Consider the following 20848-nt stretch of genomic DNA (forward strand, 5'->3'; position numbering starts at 1 on the left):
GTGTCTTTGAAAATCCCCTCCTAGATTGGATATTTCTTGTTTATAAAGCAGATCAGTAGTGTGAGGTGGGTTGGTCAGGGAACACACAGAAACTGATCCCCTCACTATGAAAGATTCTGTTTCTGCATTAGCTGAATAATGTAAGCCACAAATTTTTCTTACATGGAGAAAATCTAAGAGTATCTGCTGAAATCTTGGTCAGTCTTGCAGCCATCTAAAAAGGTACAGACAGAGGGCCCTCTCCAGTCAGTCACCATAATCCAGTATTTTCTCCTACACTACAGTTAGACCCAGAGGTAGAGAGGAGTATGGAATCCTCTGAGATCAACTAGACACCCTGTAACTTTGTATTAAAATCCAGCTCCCTAAAATCCTCAGATAGCTCCCCCAACAGCTATAGCCCTGGACCACCCTGTCAGAGACAGGGTCACATTGTGGAGGGGGATTCATTTCAGATGGAACGTGTATAATTTACTTGTGAAATGCCTGAGTGGTTTAGAAAGGAATAATGGCAAAAAGAGTTCCTTCCACAGCCCCAACAACATGTGTGGAGGGACTCCAATGAGATCAGAGAAGGGACAGATTGTCACAAGAGCGACAGGACCACTTTCCAAGCTCACCAATTCCCACCTGCTTTCATCAGTTAAGGTTGGCCAAATTATTTGTCAAAAATATTTGACAGAAAAAATTAGGTTTTGATTTAAAAACATCTTTCATAAGAACTGTCTGCTTTCCATGGAAAATTTAAACTCTGTGGGTGGTTTGGATTAAATAATAAATATTATTATTAATAAATACAATAAAAATAAAAATGAGAGGAACATCCAAAACCCAGCAAGTTTCAATTTGGAAATGCCACTCTGATGCCTCATGGAAGTTGTAGTTCAACTGCCTCATGTCACCATTCTCCTCTATGCAACTGGACCTCATCTCCCATGATTCATCACAGACAGGGGCTCCCTTTGTGCAATCCAATGCTTTACCAAGAGAGGAGATCGTGGTGTATCATGTAGTCCTACTAGAAAACCAAACCCATAGGGAATAATGGGGACATGAGGCACCTTGGTAACATTTCCAAATTGTATATTTCAGTTTTCATTTCAAAGCTTTTGACAAAGATGTTCAGTTTTTTATTTTTCACTGAAAAATCTAAATTTTCCATAGGGGGAAAAAACCCAAATATTTTCTGACCAGCTCTGTCCATTAGGTTTTACACTCCCTCACCTACCTGCTTCTATATAATTAGACGCAAAAATTTGGATTTAGCTACTTAGCTATAAGCGTCTGCATTTGACATGTTGGACTTTAAACCATTGAGTGCATTGGCTTTGTTTAGCATCCACAGGAATTTACAGGTGTTAAAAACTTCCCCATATTGTTCACTAAGTCCAACAGCTATAATTGGACTTAGATTTTTTTAACATCTATTTTTTTGAATAATTAAAAATAGCAATGGATTTCTACACTCATTTTTTAAAAAAGCCCATGTCTCAAATTGAAAAGATTAAAATGAGATTTGTTCTTTCAAAAATGGTATTACATAGTGATACTGTCATTTTATGTTGTAATCAGTATCTTTATTATTAGCATTATTTTAACTTCATCTTCTGTAGCCTGTCTGTACTAAATAAAGGATATTTTCTGACACCTTAACAAGATGATGTCATCTTTACTCCGAAGTTATAATGTTCAGTATACAGACATCATTATATGTATGCATTTAGAAAGCATATGGCAAAACAATTATAATGTATTCAGTAAAGACTGAAATTTTGTCCACCATAGCCAATAATAATATTGCACTGGCTCAGAGCCAGGAATGCCAAGTTTTGACTTGTGTATCCCAGAACTATTTTAGCATCCTAAATCCCAAAGAAATTTGCTCCTTCCCACTTTCTTCCCCCCAACCCACCTTCCCCTTGCTTTTCCTCATCACTAAAAATGCCAAGTATAAAATGCTAATGAAAACTGATAAAATCCTAATAAATAAAAATAAAGTAATGAAAATGTTTTCCAGAAAAGTTATTCACACTGACAAGTGACTAACTTCAATAGTCCATCTTCACTGGCATCAGCAGGAGCATAAACGGTGCATATTTTACAGTGTATTGCCCTGGAATCTGGGCCACCGCTCCTCATTACCACATAATTGCAGCTAACTGTAACAGGCTTTTGGCACTCAGCATACACCACCTTTCAATGGCCCTGACTCAGCTCCAGTCTTCTGCTACCTTGTGATTAGACAGGAACAAGATCGGGTCCTAGAGCAAGTTGCAGTTGGGTTGCAAGGAAATGAATAGACTATCATTATCCATTATTGAGTACAGTGGTATGTAGTTAGTTTGACGACAAATATTGATTGGAAAAAAATGCTGTTCTGGTTCAAGATATCAATAGATTTTTATGGATTTCAGAGTAACAGCCGTGTTAGTCTGTATTCGCAAAAAGAAAAGGAGTACTTGTGGCACCTTAGAGACTAACCAATTTATTTGAGCATAAGCTTTCATGAGCTACAGCTCACTTCATCGGATGTGAGCTGTAGCTCACGAAAGCTTATGCTCAAATAAATTGGTTAGTCTCTAAGGTGCCACAAGTCCTCCTTTTCTTTTTAAAAGATTTTTAGTGATTTTCGCTCACTTGAAAGAATCTATAATGTCTCATAATATAGACTGGCAAAAAACCACTGGGAGAAATTCTTATTCTTGTCTTGTTCAGGGTAGGTGGATGGTAACAATGGTTGTAAAGCTACTCATACTCCAAAAATTACTTTTAAATACCAAGATTCATGCAGGAAATTAATGGTGGTAATTCTCTCTTAACACTTACCCTTCCAGATCTCTTTTCCCAAACTTGCAATCTCTAAAACAGTGCATGCACAGCGGTAAGTTGCCAACATTTTAAAAAGGGGCTCCCTCAAATGTTTTCCACCTAATTTGGTGACACACCTGTGTAAAACAAACCTTCTACCTTCCAAAACCATCAACTAATACTATTCACATTCTGAACTTCTCCTTACCCCCACAAAAATAATTCGTCTAGCAGCTCTATACTCCTCCCCAAATTCAACAGTCTTTCCAGCCCCCTCCTTTATGACACAGTGTTTTCTGCTCCTCAGCGCTTCCCTATCTAGCAGTTGTTCTTTACAGTAGCAGCACTGGTGAGAGGTGGGCACCACGCAACCTCTGATGACAGTGGTGTTGCCAGGTGACTCCTCCTGCTGTAGGGTGGTTGGCTGGGTTGCAGGCTCCTCTGGTGTGGGTTTGGGGATCCCTTAGGAATGGCTCCCCTTTTATTCCTGAAGTGCACAAGTCTCCCTATCTGCTTTTGTGGAGGAGCAAGCATCCCTTGGCACATAGGAAAAGGGAGGCTAGGATGAGATGGTTTCACCTGGATGGTGTGGAAGTTCTATGGTGGGTAATGCGTTTCTAGGCTCCCTCCCATTTCTTCAGATTCCAAGCTGGGATGGAGAGGGACAGGCAGTCACTAGATGTGGGAAAAGGCAGGCTGCAATCTCTTTAGAACTCCCACTCAGTGCAATAAACCTCAGCCCTATATCTTCAATATGCTGGAGCAGCTGCTGGATGAGGGGCGACTACATGGTGCACTCCTAAAAGTGCTACTAAAGACAGAAGAAAAGTTCCCCTGGTAGTAGCTGCCATGTCTACATCAATGGTGGGAGTGCCTACAATGCAGCAGCTGCCTGAGTAAGCAGCAACCAGCTCAGCTCCAGCCTCAGAGAGGAACCATAATTTTAAAAAGCAGGGGAGACGGTAGCATTTTGGGGTGAGCTGTGTCCCAATGGCTTGCATCTCCTCCCGCAACATAATTAACTGCTCTCCACCATGATCAGACCATGCACAGAGCTATCTTGAGGATTAGGGTGAAGGTGCAAGACAACTGTCTGGAATATACCTCAAACTTAACTGACTAACATAAAAATATGGGCATGACTGAAGGGGGAGGGGAAATCTTCAGGATTCCCCAGCCTCCTGCTGCAGAAATGGAGCCTAGATGCTTCTTATCTTCAGTCCTCCCAAAAGAATTATATTTTCAGGCTAACTTCACAAGGAAAAGGCCTAATACCTTCCTTGAAATGAAGACTGATATTTGTCCTTCATGGAGACCCCAGGGAAGCTCTCTTATGAAAGGGTTCCAGCTGACCATGCTTATGTTCATCACCAATGAGTTCCTTAGGACAAATGCCTAAACTCTGTCCAGGATCAGTACTTCCCTGGTCTAATCAATCATTTTTAGTGCATCCAGTGCACAAAAAACAGGCCAGAACTCTCACCTTTTTGAGACGGTTTGAACATTTGCAAGCAATGAAAAATAAAAAAGGACCTGACCAGAGAAAGTTAAACATACCAAACATGTTTCAGTTTATAAACAATGAATGAGTCATTGTTTCCTTCATGCTCTCCACTTGGATTTCTTGCTCTTGTTTTTCCCCTCTTGGAAATCTTTGTTCATTCATATTTTCAGAATCACATTTCAGAAAATCAATGTCTGCATTGTTTTAACCACACACTGCAATGGGATTACTTAAATGAGCAGATTTCATAGCTTCTGGAAGAGAGCATGCTGTACCAGCACCCCTTTATGATGCAGGCTAATTATGCTGTTCTCTTTTCCTGCAGCTTTTAATGTGGGTACAATATAATTGCCTTTATTACTCATACTTTTATTTTTCATGTCAATTTAGTGCTCATATAAATTGTGAGACTGACAGTCTCAGAGAAGGGAGTCTTCTGCTTATCCAGGAAACAGGTATACCACAAACAGTAACAGTGTAAACTTCTCTACATGGCCCATCAACATGCTCATCCCTAGTGGAGGTTTTTCTGACAGTTTTTCCATCAATAAACATACTTTTTTAAAAAATTATAGTTTTCATGAAAAATTAAGAACTTTATTCACAAAAAAATTTAATCAAAACTTTGACATTTTTATCAAAATCACTGTGGAAATTCTTCATTTACCAAAACCCCATTTTTCAGTAAGAAAACAAGTTTCTATATATGAAAAATGATTATGATGATTTTAAAATCAATTTTAATACATTTATTTTTATCCAATTTCTTAAAATCTGAGTGATAAATGTCCAGTGACAAATGGGTTCATTTCAAACCCTACAAAAGTGAACTGTGGAATGAGTTCCTGGTCCTCCACAGTTACCAGAGAGAACCAGGATACATCTTACAAAGAGAGCTTAATAAATGGAAGCATTTCCCAATCAGGGAGTTCTCTTCATACTGCTTAATGCATGGCTCTGTGTGTTTATGTCCTCACACTACATAGTGTCAGAAGTGAGTGAATCCCTTCTTCTAAAGAAAGGATAAGGAAGAGAGACCTCCAGACTGCCTGGTGGTGAGTGAGAAAATGGAAACATCAGGGAGACGACCAGTGAAAATGGCAGCAGGAAGTAGGCAGAGCCATGTCTCAATGCAGCATTGGAGCCCATAGTGCAAGTGACTCTGTTAAAGAAGTTTGATTTTGACAACTCAGGCAGCTGGCCTTGGTGGACTGAGAGATTTCAACAATTCTGGATGGCTTCTGGCTTAATACAAAAAGCGCCAGAAACCAGGTAAATGTCCTGATATTTGCCATGAGCGATGCTGATCATGACATCCTGTGTGCTGTACCTCTCACTGATGAGGGAAAATAATATACCAGAGTGAAAAAAGATTTTGATGCCCATTTCATAGGCAGACAAAACATTATATATCAAAGGGTCAAATTTCATAGAAGGTGCCAGGAAGAAGGGGAAAAAACAACCGAGGCCTTTATTACTGCAGTTCATAGTCTTGCTGTATGTTGCAAATTAAAAGACAAATTAATAGGAGACAAGATAGTTGTTGGCATAAGACACACCAGTATTAGCACAGCTTCAGATAGATCCAAATCTCACACTAGCGAAAGCTATAGCAAAAGAAAGAAAAAGAAAGAAACAGCAACGTGACTTACATGACAGCAACACAGGGGAGACTGCATCAGACAGCACTGACATAATAAACAGAAAAGAATTGTGAGAAGAGCAGTCTTAAATTTATATACATAAGAATAGTGAATTAAAGCATGGGATGCCCAAGAACCTTAACGTGAGGGAAGAAGGGAAAGGTGCAGAAGATATGGCAAGACGCCACAGCTGGCAACAATGTCAAAAGTGGCAGAAGTTATCAAATGCCACAAAATTAGACATTTTGCAATAGCATGCAGATCGCTAAGATTAGTGGAAACAATACAAGAGGGAGTGATATCAGATGACAATGAGTCCATAGTTTTAGGGACTATTTCCTCAATAGAACAGACAACACCTTGATACATATGCATGAATCTCAACAGTTGAAACCTTAAATTTAAAACTGATATTGGGGTAGCAATCACTGCAATTCCAAAAAAATATCATGGCAGATCTCCATCCCAAGACCACATATAATTGTACGTGGAGCTAGCAATACTGCTTTTGATGTTTGTGGCCAGTTTTTTTGGAAACTGGCGAAATGATGGAAAGTTCTTCAAAAAATATGAAATACAACGGCTAACACCACCCCTACAAAGGCTGGCAACAATAAAAGGATTATACCTAAGAGAGAAACTGGAATTCATAAGTGGCAAAAAGCAAACTAAAGAAGATACACCTTGATCTATGAATGCTTTCGGGAGAGTAAAAATTAGAAATTGGTGCCATTAATGACTCACCTTACCTGAACCCCCAAGACATTTCTTAGGTAAGATGACTCCTGGACATGAAAGCTCATTTTGGGAAATTCCTACCAAAATTTAGCTCATCTAAAAAACCCATGAGGGTCAAAACATGTGGATCTCCCATGCGGGAGACGACAACCACATTTAATAAAATAAAAACTACTGACAGCTCCACCTGTTTCGACACAATAGCTAGTAAACTATCCAACAACAGTAGCAGCTGATGCATCTTCAAATGGTTTAGGAGCAGTGCTCACAAAAGCAGCCAGAAAGAGACCAGTTGCATTCATATCGAGAAGCCTCATAGAAACCGAGCTGCGGTACGCTCAACTGGAAAAGGAAGCATTAGCAGTCATTGGGGCACATGAACAGCTCAGTGCCTATCCGTTAAGCTTCGATTTTAACACAGAAAAACCACAAGCCCTTAGTGTCATCACTGGGTTTAAAACCATTGGCTGAGCTTCAAACTAGGGTTCAAAGATTTCAACAACAGCTGATGCAATTTACTTTTGAGACTGAACAGAGAAAATATTTGCTGCTATGAGTGCTATCTATAGCCCTGATTAAGCAGCCACCAACAGAAGAAGTGGCAACTTTAAAGAAAGATGTCTAAGTTCACACTGACCATGTCTTGGCAGCAAATCTGGCATCTGCCGGATGATTGCTGCAAATTAAAGGCAAACAACTAAAGGATGAGACTTGCCAAGAAACTAACTCAACTCTGCCAAAAAAGGCAGGGTCAATTTCCAACAGACCTATTACCATACTAGCAGGGCCAACCAAAATGACCTTCACATAGCCGATGCCCTGCTTCCGAAAGGACAGAACATTTTTATACCGAAGGTACTTCAGAAAGAGATGCTTTCTAAAATCTACAAGGGACACCAAGGTATAAACAAGTGCAGGGCATGAGCACAACAACTATCTGTATGGTGGCCCAGTTTCAGTAAGCAAATTCAGACCTTAATAGAGAGCTGCAAGTTATGTAACAAAAATAAATAAATACAATAAAAGAGTCACCAAAACCACTCTCTCAGCAAAGCTACCTGACAGACTTGGCACATGGTAGCTACAGATTTGTTTTCCTGGAAAGGACATGTGTGTTATTGTAGCCAATCACTTCTTCAGATATATTGACATGTCTATACTCATCAGCACAGGTCATCCAGAAACTAAAAAGTAAATATTTGCAAGACTTGGAGTTCCTGAAGTCCCCATATCTGATAATGGAGTTTTGAAAACAGGATACTGAAATAAAAATTCTGTATAACCAAACTTCAATGTTCAGCACAGAACAAAAGCGCTGTCTGAACTGAGACCAAGGAATAAAGTTTGACTCAAAAGCCCCCAGACATTCAGAGCTGAATAGAACTTGTCAGAAACTCCCAAATCCTAACCAGTGGAGACTTCAAAAAGAGTTCTCTGGAGAAATCAGGTTCGTCTTCAATATTTCCCAACACTGCAGGTACTCTGTCACAATACAAGCCCCGCCCCCAGGAAACTCCATGCACAAATTCAATAGAAGCAAGAACGCTGTCTGGAAGATTGATCGGACCCTTTCAAAGACTTGATTTTTAGAATACTTCTTAGGACTATTTAAATAGAACTGATATGGGAACATACTAGTATAAAAATGTATAAGGAATTTGAAGTTTTGTTTATCATTTAACAATTTGAAATAATGTATATACATAAAAGTTTTAATCTTTATAATAAAAAAGGGAGATGTGGGATGGTTATAGAATTGCTGATCCTCCACAGTTACTAGAGAGGACCAGGGTATGTGTTGCAGGGAAAGCTTAATAAAATTGAGGAACTTCCCAGTCCAGGAGTTCATTAGATACTGCTATGTTCTTTGTGCTTATGTCCTCACTCCACAGGAACCAATTTTGAAAAGTTTTATTCAAATAATTTTCCCCATTTTCCAGCCAACTCTACTCATACCCAATTAGGAAGGAATCACCTTCTGGGGATGAGATGGTAGGTCAGGCTACCTGCCTATTCAATCTCTCTCTCTCTCTCTCTCTCTCTCTCTCTCTCTCTGCTGAAACTGACAAACATGCCAAATAGCATCAGTTGTGATGGTACTGGATTATGAGATGTGGACACTTTTGGATTATGGATCAGAATTGACAATCCAAATATAAACCACTGAACTCACTTCGTTGTGATGTCAGATGTGAACCATTAGCCTGGAGATGAAAGAATTACCAATCTCATGAGTTTCCTAAATCCTCCTTGTTAGACAGATTTATGTTTTTTTTAAAAAAATTGTAACAAAACCAAAAATTGCCATTGAATTTTTGCCCCTACATCAGTTACTTTGGCATCAGCTGCAGCTTTGATGGATGTATTTTATTTACTAGTTTTCTTTCCCGCTCCTATCCATAATACACTTGGCACTAGCAATTAGTCCATTACAAATCTCACTTTCACAGGCACCAGATTCATCCCTCCAAAAATGTTTTAAGATAGAAAGTATGTAATATTAAAGAGAGAAGCCCAAGTATCTTCTACGACCCACTGCCATGTACAATGCATGTAAGCTTCTTGTTATTCAAATTGTCATCAAACAGGTAGGACACGATGAAACTATTTTGCAATTAATGATGTAAATAACCAACTTGTGGATTTTTCATGATCTTGAGGCTGAAATCATTAAACACAGAAATATGTATATTCATTAATGCTACTCTGCCATCATCCTGGCAATACAAATCACAAATGAAATTAACACACGTCCAAGATAATATCCAGTCCAGTCAAACAACCAATAATACTAATGAATATATGATAAACTGATACTTTTTGCTCAAGCCTCGAGGTTGTTCCTTGGAAAATGTCAAGCATTTTGTGGCTCTGGTATTACCAGGTGATTGTCAGGAAGAAACAAGTTGGCTTGTTCTATTTTTACTTTTGCCAAGACAGCATTTAATAAAACTGTTAGTGAAATAAATGAGCACATTACCTATCAGATACATCACCATGTCTAAACTGTTCTATGACAACTAAAGCTGGGTGATCACAAGCACATTTACAGAAGCATTACCTGGGATATGAAAAGGAATCTCTGTTGGCCTGAACTTATCCCTTCTTACTTATATGCATGAGCATTTGGAGCAGAGTGCTTGGTACAAGTTATGCTTGTGCATTACGGCAAGAGAAACAATACTGTCTGATTTACGTGCCTGGTTGCAACCAGACAATACAGCTCCAATTTGGAATACTGAGCATCAGATACTTGCAGTCAGCTGTTGCATTTAATCTCCTCTCCACCACCACCTTGAGCACACACTAATTCACAAAGCAATTTACTGAATAAATTCAAAATTACCAATAATGTTGAGGAAATCACAGACTGCTCATGGATATTTAAGGCCAGAGTGCAAGCCCCTTACTCATCTAACCAGTTCCATTGAAGTCAGTGGGAATAATTTTGTGATTAAAGGGTTGACAGTCTGGCCCTTACAGAGACAGACAGACAGACAGAAATGAAGCAGCTAAAATTATAAGTTATTTGTAGCAAATTATTCACTCCGCTTTAATGACAACCAACTATTTGTTGTTATCCTTAACTAATCAGAACATCTTTATGGAGAAGAACATACATGGGTTTGCGTAATGAATGAGCCATTCTCCATTCTTTTAAAAAAAAAGGTTTTAATGAGTCTTGCAATGAAGCTACTGGAAGATGCATATTCTGTGATCACCCAATAGAGCTTTTAGTGTATTGCTTTCTTTGCTTTTATTTAGAGATACCAAAATACAATATGCACTTGTATAGCACCTTTTAGCTAACGAGCTTTTGCAAATATCAATTAAATAAGCCTCTAAAGATTTCATGAGGCAGGTATTATGCCCTTTCACAGATAGAAAACGTAAGAGGCAGAGAGAAATTAGATGACTTGTTGAGGACCATATAGCCAGCCATTAGCACCAGCGTAGCTCAAGGATCAGAATGCTAGTATAGGCCAGCCCCCATTGTCATCACAATGTGATCTAGCACACTATTTAGCATGGTATCTACTCTAAGCCTCACAGTTAGACAACACCTCTAAAGCATGGGTTAGATGATTCAATGGTTAAGACACATTAGTGCTTTCTACATTAGAGCTTCCATCACCACATTGGTCCTAGTGCTACAGTCGGAGATTTCCCCAAAACTGTAAACGTAGACAGACACCATGATAGCAGCTCCTGCTCTGAATATTAGTTTGAACCAAAGACTTGTTTCTAGCTTGCCACGAAATGGTGGGAGACTGACCTAAACTGATTAGTTTCAAAACTTACTGCATGTCAGAGGACTCGTATGATCTTATCTCATTCACCTGTGTCACTCCTCCCCCCATATTCCCTTACAAATAAGGTTCCAGTTAGAGATGGTCCAAATTGTAAACTTTTTATTCACATCTGAATTTCCAGGGATATTTGAGTCTGGAGTTTGGGGCTCAGCTGAAAATTTTGAGGAATTTCATATCCAGAATCTATGGGTGTTCAGATCCAGAGCTTTGGTTCAGGTCCATCTGTAAGAGGAACAATGTTTTTGTTTAGCAATGATTTCAACTATTTGTTACCGTGTGATAGAACTGAATGAGCTTGAATTTGGAGTCAAATAGATAGAGTAGAGGTGGAAGCACTTGGGGACCATTTGGAGCCAAAGATGCAAAAAATTAACCAGAGGATCCATGAATGGGAACAAGCTGGAGAATTTTCCATGAGTGGAAACAAGGGTTGAACATTTTACTGCTGCATCACATCCAGCATCTGTTAGCCTAGGGGCCAAAAGGCAAGAATGTACCCACATGAATGTGCATTCTTGGCTCATGGCATGAAATAATATGGCAGCTCACACAGGAAAAATTTTTAAAATAAAATAAACCATATTACTGGGGAAATGAAAATCTCCTGCAGTTAGATCAGATTAAGAACTGGTTAAGAGCAAATATGACTGATTCATTTTAATGGCATTGTATGTGTGTGGTGTGTTTTAGTATGTTGGATCTAAAATAATAAATCCAAGACTTTCCATAAAACTTTGCTTTGGCAATTATAAGTACCAATTAGAGTGGCATTAAGTTAACATATCTGCATGAAAAAATAAATCTAAAGCTGGGAGACATAAGATATTGCATTTTCCAAAAGAAATATAACTAAGCTAGAAGACATTCAAAAACCTAAATAATGTGCTTTTTGCTTGCTCTCATTTCAGGAAGATGATAGTAAGTGTCAACAGTACATCAGTCACAACATCCAAGACACTAGCAGTCCTCTGGTTTGGTCTACAAATAATGAGCTTGATAGTGCCTATAATGCACAGCCACGCATCCCGAGCTTTCTGAAAAGCATCTGATCTTGATTTAAAGATTATCAGTGATTGTGAATCCACCACAATCCTTGGTAAATTGTTTCAATAGTTAATTCCTCTCACCATTAAAAACCATACACCATATTTCCAGTCTGAATTGGTCTAGCTTCAACTTCTAGCCATTGGATCGTGTTATACCTTTCTCTGCTAAATTGAAGAGACCATTATTAAATCTTTGTTCCTTGTGTAGGCATTTGCAGACTGTAATCAAGTCACCCCTTAACCTTCTCTTTGTTAAGCTAAATAGATTAAGCTCCTTGAATCTATCCCTTTAAGGCATGTTTTCTAATCCTTTAATCATTCTCATGGCTCTTCTCTGAACCATCTCCAATTTATCAGCATCCTTCTTGAGCTGTTGACATCAGAACTGGATCTAATATTCCAGCAGCTGTTCTAAGTGCCAAATACAGAGGTACAATAACTTCTCTACTCCTACTTGAGATTCCTGTTTATCCGTCCAAGCATTGCATTCGCCCTTTTGGCCACAGTGTCACATTGGGAGCTCATGATCAGCTGATTATCCACCAGGAACCCCAGACTTTTTCAGAGTAACTGCTTCCCGAGATAGAGTCCCCCATCTCATAAATATGGCCTATATTCTTTGTTCCCAGATATATACATTTAGCCATATTAAAATGCATATTGTTTTCTGGAGCCCAACTTACTAAGAGGTCCAGATAACTCTATCAGTCACCTGTCTTCTTCAGGATCAACAACTCCCCTGATTTTTGTGGTCATCTGCAAATTTTATCAGTGATAATTTTATGTTTGGTTTCAGAGTAACAGCCGTGTTAGTCTGTATTCGCAAAAAGAAAAGGAGGACTTGTGGCACCTTAGAGACTAACCAATTTATTTGAGCATAAGCTTTCGTGAGCTACAGCTCACTTCATCGGATTTTCTTCCAGGTCATTAACAAAAATATTAAGTAGTGTAGGGCCAAGAACTGATCCCTGCGGGACTCCACTAGGAGCATATGCACTCAATAATGATTATGTGTTTACAACTATATTTTTGACCTAGCAGTTAGCCAGTTTTTAATCCATTTAAGATGTTAATGTTTCTAATTTTTTTAATCAAAATATAATACAGTACCAAGTCAAATACTTTAAGGAAGTCAAAGTATATTCCAGCAACACCATTACCTTTAACAACCAAACTTGATAGAATTTTAAAAAATAAAAAATATCTAGAATGACACGATCTATTTTCCATGAAATTATGTTGATTGGCATTAATTATCCTTTAATTCTTTATAAATCGAGTCCTGTATCAGCCACTCCATTATCTTGCCTGGGACTGACGTCAGACTGACAGGCCTGTAATTACCTGGATCATCCCATTTACTCTTTTTAAAAATTGGCACAAAATCAGCTTTCTTTCAGTCTTTGAAACTGCCCTAGTGTTCCAAGACTTCTTGGGGTGAGAGGGGCACCATTAACAGCCCAAAGAGATTCTCAGCCAGCATGTTTAAAACTCTTGGATGCAAGTTATAATATTTGAAGAAACCCTTAATATTGTAGTGATTACAGAGATCCAGCACACCGTGGCTAGGGTAAATGCAAGACTAGCTAAATTTCCTGTTTACACAGACTCTTCCAACCTTGCCCTATACCCCCTAGTGGCAGCTCTAAACATTCACAGCTAACACCACAATATCTATCTAAGATTAAATTTGCAAGATGTTAAAGACCATCTCAGGAAATTAAGAGTACATTGATTTTGATTTGGTCTAGAATGTGAGATTTTCTTCTGCAAGTTCACGTAATGAAGAAAGAACTTTAAGCATTTAAATAGTGGGTAAAATGAAATGATCATTTTATAATTAATGACTACATGACAGGTACTAAAAATATAATTGCTCACTTATCAGCCTCTCTCACAAATCAGTTGGGACATTTATGGAACTGGGTTTCTCGCTAACTTGTGAGAACTCTGTATAAGCAAGTGCCTGTGCCCACACTGCTTGTCTGTAAAGTGTCATTTAACTACAGAATTCTTCGCACTTGGAGCAATGCAGTGGAGAAATGGATAATTAAAACCCAGATTAGTTATGTCAATTCACGTGTTAGATTTTATCTCCCAGAAAGTGTTTTGAAGAATGAGATTGTATGAAACACTGAAAAACTGCTTGATTCACCAAGGCATTCCACACAAATGTGTAGCTTAAGGAGAAGTGAAAGAGGTGAGAGCTAGTCTCGGCTAGGGCTGTTTTAGAACGGTAATTTTTAGAAAAAAAAATAAGAGGGTGGCCATGGAGAAAGGCGTAAAACCAACATGCATCTGATGAAGTGAGCTGTAGCTCACGAAAGCTTATGCTCAAATAAATTTGTTAGTTTCTAAGGTGCCACAAGTACTCCTGTTCTTTTTGAGAAATATAATAAGGATACATTGTGAAAAATAGAAAATTAGGAATAAAAAACATTCTAGCACAAATCACTTTGCTTATGCTAATAAGGCAGAGAGTTAAACACAACAGGAATCATAACTGATCTGTCCTTAGAAACTCTATTTTTCTTTCTAAAAAACTTTATTTAAAAAAAAGTGGGTGTGGGGGGGACAAATATCACCCCTAGCAATGTTCTGGCTCTCATGGAAAAAAAGCGTATTGGTCTGGGTCTTCATGTAGCACTGACAGAGAGAATGACGGTTTGTCAACTGCATTGAAATGGAATAGCCTCAGCCAATCACAGCACAGGCATGCTGTACCGTTACTGACTCAGAATTATACAATGGTTTCCAGTAACTGTGAAGCAGGATGTGTCACTATCCTCAGAACTCTGGACGTGCAGTATCCCCACAAACATAGCCACCTCATCCTCTCATTGCAATCCATTTGGCAGAAAAGAAGAAAACCTTCACATCTAAGGGTCGGTCTAGAACAAACAACTGGACTGCAATTAGCCTACTAGGTGACATAGGGCAAGTCATGTCTCCCCTGTGCCTCAATTTCCCCACCTGCAAAAATGGGGAGAATGATACTGACCCTCCTTGGTAAAGATCTTTGAGATTAGAAGATGAAAAGCTCTTTATTGGAGGTAAGTATTATTACAGGCAATAGTCAGCAGTGAGTCGTACTTCAGTTTCAGCTAAATTGGTGTTAAATATTATTTGATTGCTAGAGTAGATGAGACAAAGTCATTTTCACCACAATTACAGAAATTGTGTTTGAAACCATCTGCTTCACAAGCTGGAAATACACTCAGGATATCATCACTGTTCTTCTTTGACCAATAACTAATACACGTACCTCTCATTGGTGGCACCTGAATGTGAGCACGCTTGGAGTTTAGCTTCACAAGAGTCCACCTTTTACTGTTAATACTGCACATAACCTTGGATGCAAGTGCTGGGCCAATGGCGAAAGTTACACACTTCTCAAAAAGTGCTCCCCACACTTTTGCTACCAAATGCAAGTGGCTTTTCCAATAGGCTAACAGCATTGGTATCCTGACTTTTCTCTCCCCAAACTTGAAATAGCGTCAACTGGACATAGCACTGGACTGGGACACAGGAGACTGGGGTCTATTCTTGTCTCTTCCACTAGCCTGTTGGGTGATCCTGGGCAAGTCACTTCCCCTCTGTCCCTCAGTTTCCACATCTCTTAAAATGGGGATAATGCTACTGACCCCCTTTGTAAGGTGTTTTGAGATCTACTGATTAAAAGTGCTTAAGACGAACTAGGTAGTCTTATTTTTCACTGCATCTTTTGTTCCAGGAGACTATATTCTCCCTTTCATTTCAGTGCTGACAACCCAAACAGTGACCCTTTGCTTTAATTATGAGTTTGCCTTTTGCTTCTGCAGTAAAATTCTTCTAGAACTCCTCTTTTCCCTCCTGTTTAGCTATCAGTTTCACTTGCTTCATATTGATTTTGTCATCTTGTGGATATATGCCTTCTTATTTTTCTGTAGCCACTTTAATAAATATGGCAATGTCCCTCAACATAAACTTTGGGAACTGCTTTTCAAGTGACAATAGGCACTAGATGGACATCAAATTATCCTCAAGGTTTTTGCTTTGCTCCCAAACCCACACCTTTTGGCATGCTGCAGCACCATCCTACTGGTATTTTGATCCTAGAACATCATGATAGATACTCCATCACTCAGATTCTTGACAGATTTTGAGTCTGCATAAGATTGCTTGATGAATTTTATTATGTGATCTAGGCAGGCAAAGGAAAGTTTAGGTTCTGCCAGTATGCTGGCAACCCCCCACCGCTGATACCAGAGCCATTTATTCTGAGTCTGTAATGGAAACACAGATCTGCAGATTACACCAAGAGAAACTGAAGGACCTTGCTCCAGCAGATGGCCACTGTACTTAACCATGCTGGCTTACTGAGCTATGGTTTCAGAGTATTTCATTTCAAGCTTCTCAAATAGAAAAGTGCCTTGTGAATGGCTGAGGTAGTGCTGCCTTTAGATGGTGTGACACCACATGTTGGTAAATGCTCGTAATGCAAACGTCTGATTACTACTAAGACAGTTTTGCTGACTTCAGATAATATCCTGCTGGTTTTACATTATGTCACACCGAATACTGGAGGGTAAAGATGCATGCTTACTGCTCAGATTCATGCTCAGATGAAGTTACAGCGAAGTCTAGAGAGACTTGATCCAGTGCAAACTGGAGTCAACCTATGGATTTCAGTGGACTTGAAATCAGGCCCTAAATAAGCAACTCAACATCCACAGAGGTCATTGGCGAGCAGTGTTGCATCAGTTTAGTGAAAACAATCCATGACATTTTTTAGGCTTTGGGGGGGGGTATTATATTTTAATGTGAAAGAATGTGTGTTATTTTTCTCTCTATTGAGAATTGGACTCAATCAAGGCCACAATTTCCAAACTTGAGTTCTTACAGAAAATAAAAATGTTTTCCTAAAACTCAGAAGAACAAATCCAGCCCCGGAGTGACTCATCAGCTTCTGTGAAGCTGCACCTACTTACACCAGGGTGAAATCCAATCCCACTGAAGTCAATGGGAGTTTTGCAATTGTGGTCAGACAAACAAGATTTCACCCCAGGACTGATTCCGGGGCAGATGCTAGATTTGGGCCCATGTGTGTGTCTGTATTTTTAAAAAAAATGCTCTGCTCACTCTCTACTCATGTTTTATCCTACTTTGGCAATGAACTCTCCTCTCTCCCCCTCTCTGCTCCTTTCCAGCATTCTTGTTTAATTAGCATGTGAACCCAATAAATGTGAGTTAGAATCAAAATGTTCAAACATTTGAACATGGGCAAAACAGGTTGGCCTCTCTAGTTAGCATAGTGCAATCTTTCAAGATAAGCAGCATTATAACATAAATCAATACAATAAAAACATTTTTTGTTTCAGCTGCTTATGCAGGAAAATAAAGCATGGAGCGTGAGAAGGGAAATAGCACTATAATTTCCAAAGCCAGCCTCTCACAAGTTGCCACAAGTAGTAGTCAAGGACATAACTAGTCTTTCATTCTGTAAAATTATGTAGGAACACAGCAACTATTCAGAAGTCTTCCCACTCATATACTTACTCTAATGCAGAATAAATGCATTTTAGAAAGGTTATTTTCTTTATAATTTTGGGCTATTTTGAAGTTTACAAAGGACAAACACACAAGAGTCTAAAGTAAAACGCATATGTACAGAATATCCACTTATTTAATTTCCCTATGTAAAACTATTGCAAGTCAAAGAAAAGCTTTTCCTAAGCTCAGAATCATCCTGGCCAGTAGAGACAATAGAATATTCATTCTAAAGCTGTGTCAACCTGTGTTAGAATGCTGTTTTGTTTTATCCAAAATAAACAAAAGCTGCAGCATAGCACAAGTTAGATGGAGGGGATTAACAAGGTTAGTCCACCAGTCAGCCCCCCAATCCGAAGGAATGCTGATTCTGTGCCCACTTGCTCACCCCTTCCCCCCCCCCCGTCTATCCCTCCCTACTGCCTGCCTCCCCCACACTTATGAGTTGAAGATTTCCCTGTTGTGACATTCCCCAGGATATAATCTGGGCCAATGAACAGCTGTGTCCCCTCAGTTCTCCAACCTGGGGTGCCTTTAACACTGCTTCGCTGTGAGAGCATCCACTTCTGGCCTGCTCGCACTCAGCCTCCAGCATGAAAATTACTCCCAGCTATACTGCAAGAGTACTTTAGCCAGTTCCCCACTCCTTGAATTACACTGCAGAGCAACATCAGCAAATTCCTAGTCCCAGACTTTCCCCAGAAATGTGTGTCTTGTACTTGCCATCTCTTTCCTTCTGGAAAATACAAGCTCATAGAAAGTCTCATAGACTTTAAGGTCAGAAGGGAGCATCATGATCATCTAGTCTGACCTGCACATCGCAGGACACAGAACCTCACCCACCCACTCCTGTAATGACCTCTCACCTCTGGCTCAGCTACTGAAGTCCTCAAATCATGCTTTAGAGACAAAGAAGCCACCATTTACACTAAATCTGCAAATGACCTATGCCCCATGCTACAGAGGAAGGTGAAAATAAAACCCACGGTCTCTGCCAATCTGATCAGGGAGAAAATTCCTTTCCAACCCCCAATATGGTGATCAATTAGACTCTAAGCATATGGGCAAGACCCACTAGGCAGATACTACATTGATACTGGTAACTCAGAGCTCTCCCCATGTAGTGTCCCGTCACAGCCATTGTGGATTTTTGCTACTGGCAGTCGCCGATGGGCCACACGCCATTATAGGCAGTCCCATCACACCATCCCTTCTATAAACTTAACAAGCTCAATCTTGAAGCCAGTTAGGTTTTTTGCCTCCACTGCTCCCCTTGGAAGGCTGTTTCAGAACTTTACTCCTCTGATAGTTAGAAAGCTATGTCTAATTTCAAGCCTAAAACCTGAAGGCTGGTTTATATCCATTTGTTCTTGTGTCCACATTGGCGCTTAACTTAAATAACACCTCTCCCTCCTTGGTGTTTATCCCCTGGATGTATTTACAGAGAGCAATCATATCTCCCCTCGGTATTCTTTTGATTAGGCTAAACAAGCCAAGCTCTGAATCTCCTCTCAATGTAGGTTTTCCATTCCTTGGATCATCCTAGTAGCCCTTCTCTGCACCCTTTCTAGTTTAAAAATTTATCTTTCTTAAACATGGGAGACCAGAATTGCACACAGTATTCCAGGTGAGGTCTCATCAGTGCCTTGTGTAAGGATACTAACACTTCCCTGTCTCTACTGGAAATATCTCACTGATGCATCGTAGGAGCATATTAGCCTTTTTCAAGGCCACATCACATGGATGGCTCATAGTCCTCCTGTGATCAACCAATATACCCAGGTCTCTCTCCTCCTCTGTCACTTCCAACTAATAAGTCCACAGCTTACAGCAAAAATTCTTGCTGTTAGTCCCTAACCTTGCACTATTAAATTGTATCCAATTTCTATTACTCTCGTTTACAAGGTTATTCAGATCTTCTTGTATGATATTCCAGCCCTCCTCCATATTGGCAATAACTCCCAACTTTGTGTCATCTGCAAATTTTATTAGCACACACACTTTTTGTGCCAAGTCTGTAATAAAAATGTTAAATAAGATTGGTCCCAAGACCAATCCCTAACTCCGCTAGTAACCTCCCCCCGCCCCCCCCCCCCGCCCAGTTTGACAGTTCACCTTTCAGTATGACCCGTTGTAGTTGCCCCTTTAACCATTTCTGTTCTCATACTAATCCCCATCTTCTCCAATTTAATGAATACTTTCCCATATAGAACTATATTAAATGCTTTAATGAAATGCAGGTAGATTAGATCTACTGCATTTCCTTTGTCTACAAAATCAGTTATATTCTCAAGGAAGATCAGGTTGGTCTGACACAATCTACCTTTTGTAAAAATCATGTTGTATTTTATCCAAATTACCATTCACATCTATGTTCCTAATTACTTTCTCTTTCAAAATGTGTTCCAAGATCTTGCATGCAATTGACATCAAACTAACAGGCCTGTAGTTTCCTGAATCACTTTTTCCCCTTTCTTCAAAAACAGAAAGTATATTAGCAATTCTCCAGTCAGAGGGTATGACCCCAGAGTTTACAGATTCATTAAAAATCTTTGCTATTGGACTTGCAATTTCATGTGCCACATCCTTGGATGGGGATTATCTGGGTCCCCCAATTTAGTCCATTAAACTGTTTGAGTTGGACTTCCACCTTGGATGTAGTAATTTCTACCTCCATATCCTTGTTGCCATCAGCCACTCTGCCACTACCCCTAAACTCTTCATTAGCCTTATTAAAAACTGAGGCAAAGTATTTGTTTTGGTGTTGGGTCATGCCTAAATCATCTTCAGTCTCCACCCCCCTCCTCGGTGTTTAACGGTCCCACTTCTTTCCTGTTTTTCTGAATTATATGGCTATAGAACCTTTAACCATTGGTTTTAATTCCCTTTGCAAGGTTTAACTTTGCTAGGCTTTTGGAAGTTCTCACTTTATTCCTACACTTTCGGACCTTCAAGAGGCAGCTTTCCTTGCTGATTCCTTCCATCTTCCATTCCTTGTAGGCTGATTTCTCTTAATCACCTGTTTGAGATGATTCCTCATCCAGCTTGGTTTGCAATCCTTCCTTAGGATTTTTCCTCTTGCTTGGGATGCAGGCTTCAGATACCTTCTGCAGCTTTGACAAAGTAATTCAAAGCCTCCTCCACATTCAGATTCTTGAGTTCTTCAGTGCAGTCCACTTCCCTAACTAATTCTCTTAATTTTTTAAAGTTAGCTCTTTTGAAATCAAGGATCCTTGTTGCAGATCTGTTTGTTTATTCTTCCATTTA

At 39.5% G+C, this 20848-nt stretch overlaps 1 protein-coding gene across 9 annotated transcripts in view; it reads right to left on the bottom strand.

The window, feature by feature from the left end:
- The window catches only part of PDE1A (phosphodiesterase 1A), a 373257-nt gene that overhangs the window by 190027 nt on the left and 162382 nt on the right, over nucleotides 1-20848 (bottom strand). The gene's annotated exons all lie outside the window — the stretch shown is intronic.

This window comes from Caretta caretta, chromosome 11, assembly GCF_965140235.1.
Source record: "Caretta caretta isolate rCarCar2 chromosome 11, rCarCar1.hap1, whole genome shotgun sequence".
NCBI classification, from domain to species: domain Eukaryota; kingdom Metazoa; phylum Chordata; order Testudines; family Cheloniidae; genus Caretta; species Caretta caretta.